The sequence below is a fragment of the Nematolebias whitei genome, chromosome 21, assembly GCF_014905685.2.
Source record: "Nematolebias whitei isolate Nwh7 chromosome 21, NemWhi1, whole genome shotgun sequence".
Classification (NCBI taxonomy): Eukaryota; Metazoa; Chordata; class Actinopteri; order Cyprinodontiformes; family Rivulidae; genus Nematolebias; species Nematolebias whitei.
The window spans coordinates 689,022-695,035 of NC_056518.1; positions in this window are offsets into that span (position 1 = coordinate 689,022).

Consider the following 6,014-nt stretch of genomic DNA (forward strand, 5'->3'; position numbering starts at 1 on the left):
ATGTTTATGATAGCCATATGTTAAACCATACTCCGCATGACACATGTGCCTTGATGTTCCTTTTATCAGTGTCTGATCTTCTGTCTGTTAATACTTGTTTTATTGTAGTTGTTCCTGAAGGAACAAAAGGGAGGAATTGTTGATATTTTCTGGGTTGTTAATATAAAAGTTTGATATGTTTACACAATTTACAGTTTACTTTAAAATGATAATTAAAGTGTTTGCCTGCAGTTTTAGCTCTGAGTCTCAGAAAGGATCCGTACTTTGTGGAAATGAAAACATTGATACCAGTTTATTTTGTTCATCAAGTTTATCATCACTCTTATTAGTCATTTACTTTATATCACACTCTGTTAAAGCTTATCTAAAACTGTAGCAGCTAAACCCTTTCAGCATCATTGTGTGAAACCTTTTAACTTCCGTTTTTCAAACCCAGCTCCAGAACCAGTCACTGACCACAAACGTACTGTCTGTTTTTTCTCTGATAAGATTGCAAATGAGGTAACGCCTGTTGTGTCAAAGCAAGATCTGTTACGTGTGAAGGTGTATAAATGAGAATGTATTGCTCATGATTTAGAGAACACACAAGAACTCTTGGGCTGCAATTCCGTTCCATGTGTTCTCCCTTCTGCCGAAGAGAAATAAACCTTGCTACATGTTTTTTAACAAAGTTCTCAGTCTGCTAAATTTTGTTGAACAACAAAGTTTGATAAAACTCCACACTAGTTTCATTAAAGAGTTGTTCTAGATGCTGATGGTTGTGGGCAGGAAGAATCTCTTGTAGTGGTCTGTCCTACAATAGATCTGAAGAAGCCTCTGACTGAAGACTCTGTGTTTGTTGTATGACAATCTGATGAAGAGGATGCTGAGGGTTGTCTATAATGTTCTTCATTTTGTGAAGAATCCTTCTTTGTAAAATCATCTTCAAAGGTTCTAGAGGAGTCCCCAGAACTGAGCCAGCCTTCTTTATGAGCTTGTTGATCTTCTTTAAGTCTCTTGCTCTGGTGCTGCTCCCCCAGCAGATGATGCAGAAGAGATAGCGCTCTCTACAACAGACTTAAAGAAGATATGCAGCATCTTGCTGCAAACACTGAAGGACTTCAGCTTCCTCAAGAAGTACAGTCTGCTCTGTCCCTTCTTGTAGACGCTTCACTGTTGCATTTCCAGTCCAGTCTATAGTCCAGGTGATCCCCAAGATATTTATTCTCCACCACCTCCACTTCTTCTCCCATGATGGAAATTGGGTTGGACCTGTTCTTATTTCACTCTGCTACTGTCTTTACTTACTCTGCTCATCCTGTTTTGTATTTGTAATTATTTTTCTATCCTTATCATGTGTTTTTTTTGTCTTTCAGATACACCTGGACCTATACCTGGACCTACTATTCTGTGTTCGTCTGTCTCTCCTTCCTGTCCTCTCAATCAGCCGGTCAAAGCAGATGGCCGCTTGTCCTGAGCTGGTTCTGCTGGAGGTTTCTTCCTTTTAAAAGGGAGTTTTTTCTTTCCACTGTTGCCACTTCGTTTGCTCAGGATGGGAGACTGCAACGAAGCCAAGATTCAACTTGTCTGCTGGATTCCTTAGATAGAGAACTTTACTAATTGGCTTTTATGTATGTGAATGTTTCTGTAAAGTCCCCTGAGACAACTTTGTTGTGATTTGGCGCTATATAAATAAACTGAATTGAATTGAAATCTACAATCATCTCCTTTGTTTTGTTCACATTCAAGATGAGATGATTGTTTCCACACCATGCCACAAAGCGGTCCACCAGTTCCCTGTACTCAGCTTCTTGCCCATCTCTGATACACCCGACCACTGCAGAGTCATCAGAATATTTCTGCAGATGACAGGAGTCTGTTTTGTACTGGAAATCTGAGGTGTACAGAGTGAAAAGGAGTGGTGAGAGTACAGTCCCCTGTGGTGCTCCTGAGCTACTGACCACCTGGTTAGACAAATGATCAGTTTTCTCTGCTGCAGAATGGAGATCAGTTGCAGGAGGAAGCTTCTCACGTAGCTGTGGGCTGCACACAGGTGCTAAATAATTTTAAAGAATTTATTTTAAATAAAAATTTAATTTCATGTCCACTCTTACTTTGAAAAACCGCGATAGAGTGAGTCTGTGAAAAACGAACTGCAAAGTAGACTACTGTGTTGTTCACAGATCTGTATAAACATGTTAGTGAGCACTTCTCCTTTGCTGATTAATCCATCCACCTCACAGCTGTGGCAGATCAAGATGCTGAATTTATAGCTGTAATATTCATTAAAGTGTAAAAATTCGTTATATGTTACATTAATGCAGAACAGCATTATGTAGCTTTATAGAGAAAACTAGAGAAGACTGAAATGTCCAGAGATTTTCTGCTGAGATGAAAACTGACTCAAAGTCTGGTGAAGTCATCAAGTTAGAACTCTGTTTCAGTTCAGAGGAACAAACTGACTGCAGGCCAGACTTTTCTTACATTATTGTTCAAATCTTGTCTCGTATCGTGATTGTCCAAAAATCCTGTGATTCTACAAGAATGTTTCCATGCAACAAAAAGTGCACCTCCAGCGGTGACCCATGTTTGTCTTTGCGGTTGTGAATGAGAATGCACGGACCTGGAGAGCTGCTGCTGAACTTCCTGAGCAAGTTGATCACACTGAGCAAAGTACGAGGCCTGAGCATCCACAAAGTCCAGAAGGCTGCGCATGTGGCTGGTCTACGAGGAAAAATAACACAAAACACACAAAATGAGAAGAAAAAAATCAGCAACCACGTGACATTTATTGCTCAAAGGTACTTTTTAGCTATTGTGTGCATACATACGTGAGTTTTACTGATTCCTTCGACAACCCGTCTTGTGATTTCTGCTTGTCGATTGAAAAGACTCTGGAGGATCCTCAGCTCTGTCTCTGCCTACAAAAATTCAATCCGACATGTTTTCTTTCAGAAAAGACTTGTCTGCAGAAACACACTGAGCAGCACAATATGCTGGGTAAACAGAATCTGACCCTATTTTAATTTAATTCAAGTGAGAGCATGGTAAATATTGATGGACCTTGTTTTGTAAGCAGATTGTGGTCATTGTGATCATGAGCCCGCAGCGTGCACACGAGCTGAAGCTCTGTATCAACACCTAAACCAGGGGCTCCTGCTGCTGCAGCACTCTGCAGCTTTGGAAAACAAATCATGAATTTTTCATTGAAATTTAAATTATTAGTTTGTTCCTTTTTTAAATGTAATTCGAAATTTGCAGATGATGGATGTAACATTTAAACATGTCAACATCAAAACATGCCTGACGTCAAATAAATGTTTTTATTTGCCTGGAATTTTGCAACTATACGTTTTACATTGTTTAGTGACATAGTTTTTGTTTATTCGGGTTGAACGCACACTTTAGTACACGCAACAAAACGATGACGAGCACAAGCAGACAACAGTTGTGCTTTCATTTCAGTCTGGCTTCTTGCATCATGATGATGCAGTAGAGGTGGTCAGTTTAAAATTAAAATCAGACACCACTCTGAGCAGCAGGACCACGCTTTCCACAGAACAACTGGGTCAACTCTTGAAACTGTGCCTGCAGTCAACCTACTTCACATATGGGGAGCAATATTATAGGCAGAAACATGGGTGTGCTATGGGGTCTCCAGTTTCTCCTATTGTTGCCAACCTGTACATGGAGGAGGTAGAAAAGAGAGCCTTGACGTCCTTTTCAGGGACACCACCAAGTCATTGGTTCAGGTATGTTGACGACGCCTGGGTTAAAATCAAATCTCAGGAAGTCCAACATTTTACTGACCACATCAACTCTGTGGATAAATACATCAAGTTCACACGAGAAGATGTAAAAAATGGCAGGTTGGCGTTCTTGGACTGTGAGGTCTCAGTCTCTGATAGAGGACATTTGCAAACTGAGGTGTACCGCAAACCCACCCACACAGACCAGTATTTGCAGTTTGACTCCCATCACCCTTTGGAGCACAAGTTAGGAGTCATCAGGACTCTGTATCACAGAGCAGACAGCGTCCCCACTAGCTCAGGAGCCAGGCAGAAGGAGAAATCCCACACAAGACAGGCTCTAGAGCAATGTGGATATCCTAACTGGGCCTTCCTAAAAGCAGAGAAGAAACCCAAACAGGACTCCAGTCAGCCAACAGGTGAAAAGGAGGAACCCAGACCCAGACCTGTGGTCATTCCATATGTTGAGGGAGTATCAGAGAAACTGAGACGTTTATTTTCTAAACATAACGTCCCAGTGGCTTTTAAACCCCAAAATACATTACGGCAAAGACTGGTTCATCCCAAAGATCCAGTCCCACGGCACAAACAGAGTAATGTTGTGTATGCTGTTCAGTGTCAGGAGGGCTGTGATCAGTCTTACATCGGGGAAACTAAACAGCCACTGGCCAAAAGGATGGACCAGCACAGAAGATCAACAACATCAGGCCAGGACTCTGAGGTCTACACTCATCTCCAGGCCAGCGGTCACTCTTTCAGGGATGAAGATGTTCACATCCTGGACAGAGAGGAACGATGGTTTGAGAGAGGAGTAAAGGAGGCCATCTTTGTGAAAAGAAACCGTCCATCATTAAACAGGGGTGGAGCCTCCGGGTTCAACTGTCCCCCTCTTACAATGCTGTGATTGCTAGTATCACTCAGCCCTCTGTGAACAGTAAACAGCCATCAGTGTGCTAATGATCCATTGTTAGGCTGATGGTCCTTCTTGAGCATGTGATCAGCTGGTTTTGGTTGTCAGCAGCAAAACTGGTTGATCCACTCTGAGAAGGTGCTATTTAAGAGACTGAGCTGAATACAGCTCCTCAGACTGAGGAAGTCTCTCGGATGAGAGACGAAACGTTTCTACATTTTTTTTGTTGATTTGCTTTGTTTTGTTTTTTTGAATGTCCAGAGGACCAGATTTAACTTTTTTAGATTTTTCTACCTGGATTATTGAGCATGCATCAGGATAACATTTATGAAGAGTTTCAATCTGGTTTTCGCCCCTACCATAGCACCGAAACAGCTCTAATAAAAATAACTAACAACCTTCTTCTTGCTGCTGACTCTGCTCTTCTGTCTATCCTCGTTCTACTTGATCTAAGTTCTGCCTTCAACACAATCTGTCATTCTATCCTTCTCAACAGACTAATCTCCATTGGCATCTCAGGTACTCCGTTAAACTGGTTCAAATCATATCTCCCTGACCGCACTCAATTCATTCAGCTCAAATCCTTTCGTTCCCAGTCTTCCCACGTCTCTACGGGTGTCCCCCAAGGCTCTGTCCTCCGACCCCTGCTCTTCATCATTTACCTCCTTCCTCTAGGTCACATCTTCCGTAAATTTGGTGTCCATTTTCATTGTTATGCTGATGACGCACAGCTCTACCTGTCAACAAAACCAAACTCCACCCACCCACCCTCCATCCTCACCGACTGTCTCAATGATTGATTGATTGATTGATTGATTGATTTTATTGTCAATTCTGCATATGTACAGGACATACATAGAAATTGAAATTGCGTTACACTCCTACTCAAGTTGCAGCAAACAACAACATTAGCAAAAATAAACTAACACAACTAGTTATATAAAAAATATAAAAGTAAAAGTGAACAGCAGCAGGACCTCTGATGCACGTGCTCAATAGTGACTAACAGGAGACAAAGGGACGCTGACTGAAGACAATAACGTGATGAGAGGTAGATAATGGATGTGCAAGGCCAGAGTAAACAATAGTGCAATATAAAGTATAAACCTGAGAAACTTAGTAAAGTGAAGGTGTGCATACCGGTTCTATATAGAGTCACAGTTATGTACTGATGAGGTGATTAAGTGGAAATGACAATACCAGAATTACCAGAATAGACAGGACGAGTTGATCATAACAGTAGTGCAAAATATAATGCAATAAACAGTAGAGTGAGCTTGTAGGCTGTTAAAGTGACCGAGTTCATAAACTATTCATGAAAATAAATAAATGTCCCAGAGCAGTTTTGAAGGGGGGGGGGTGTGAGGGGGGGGGGG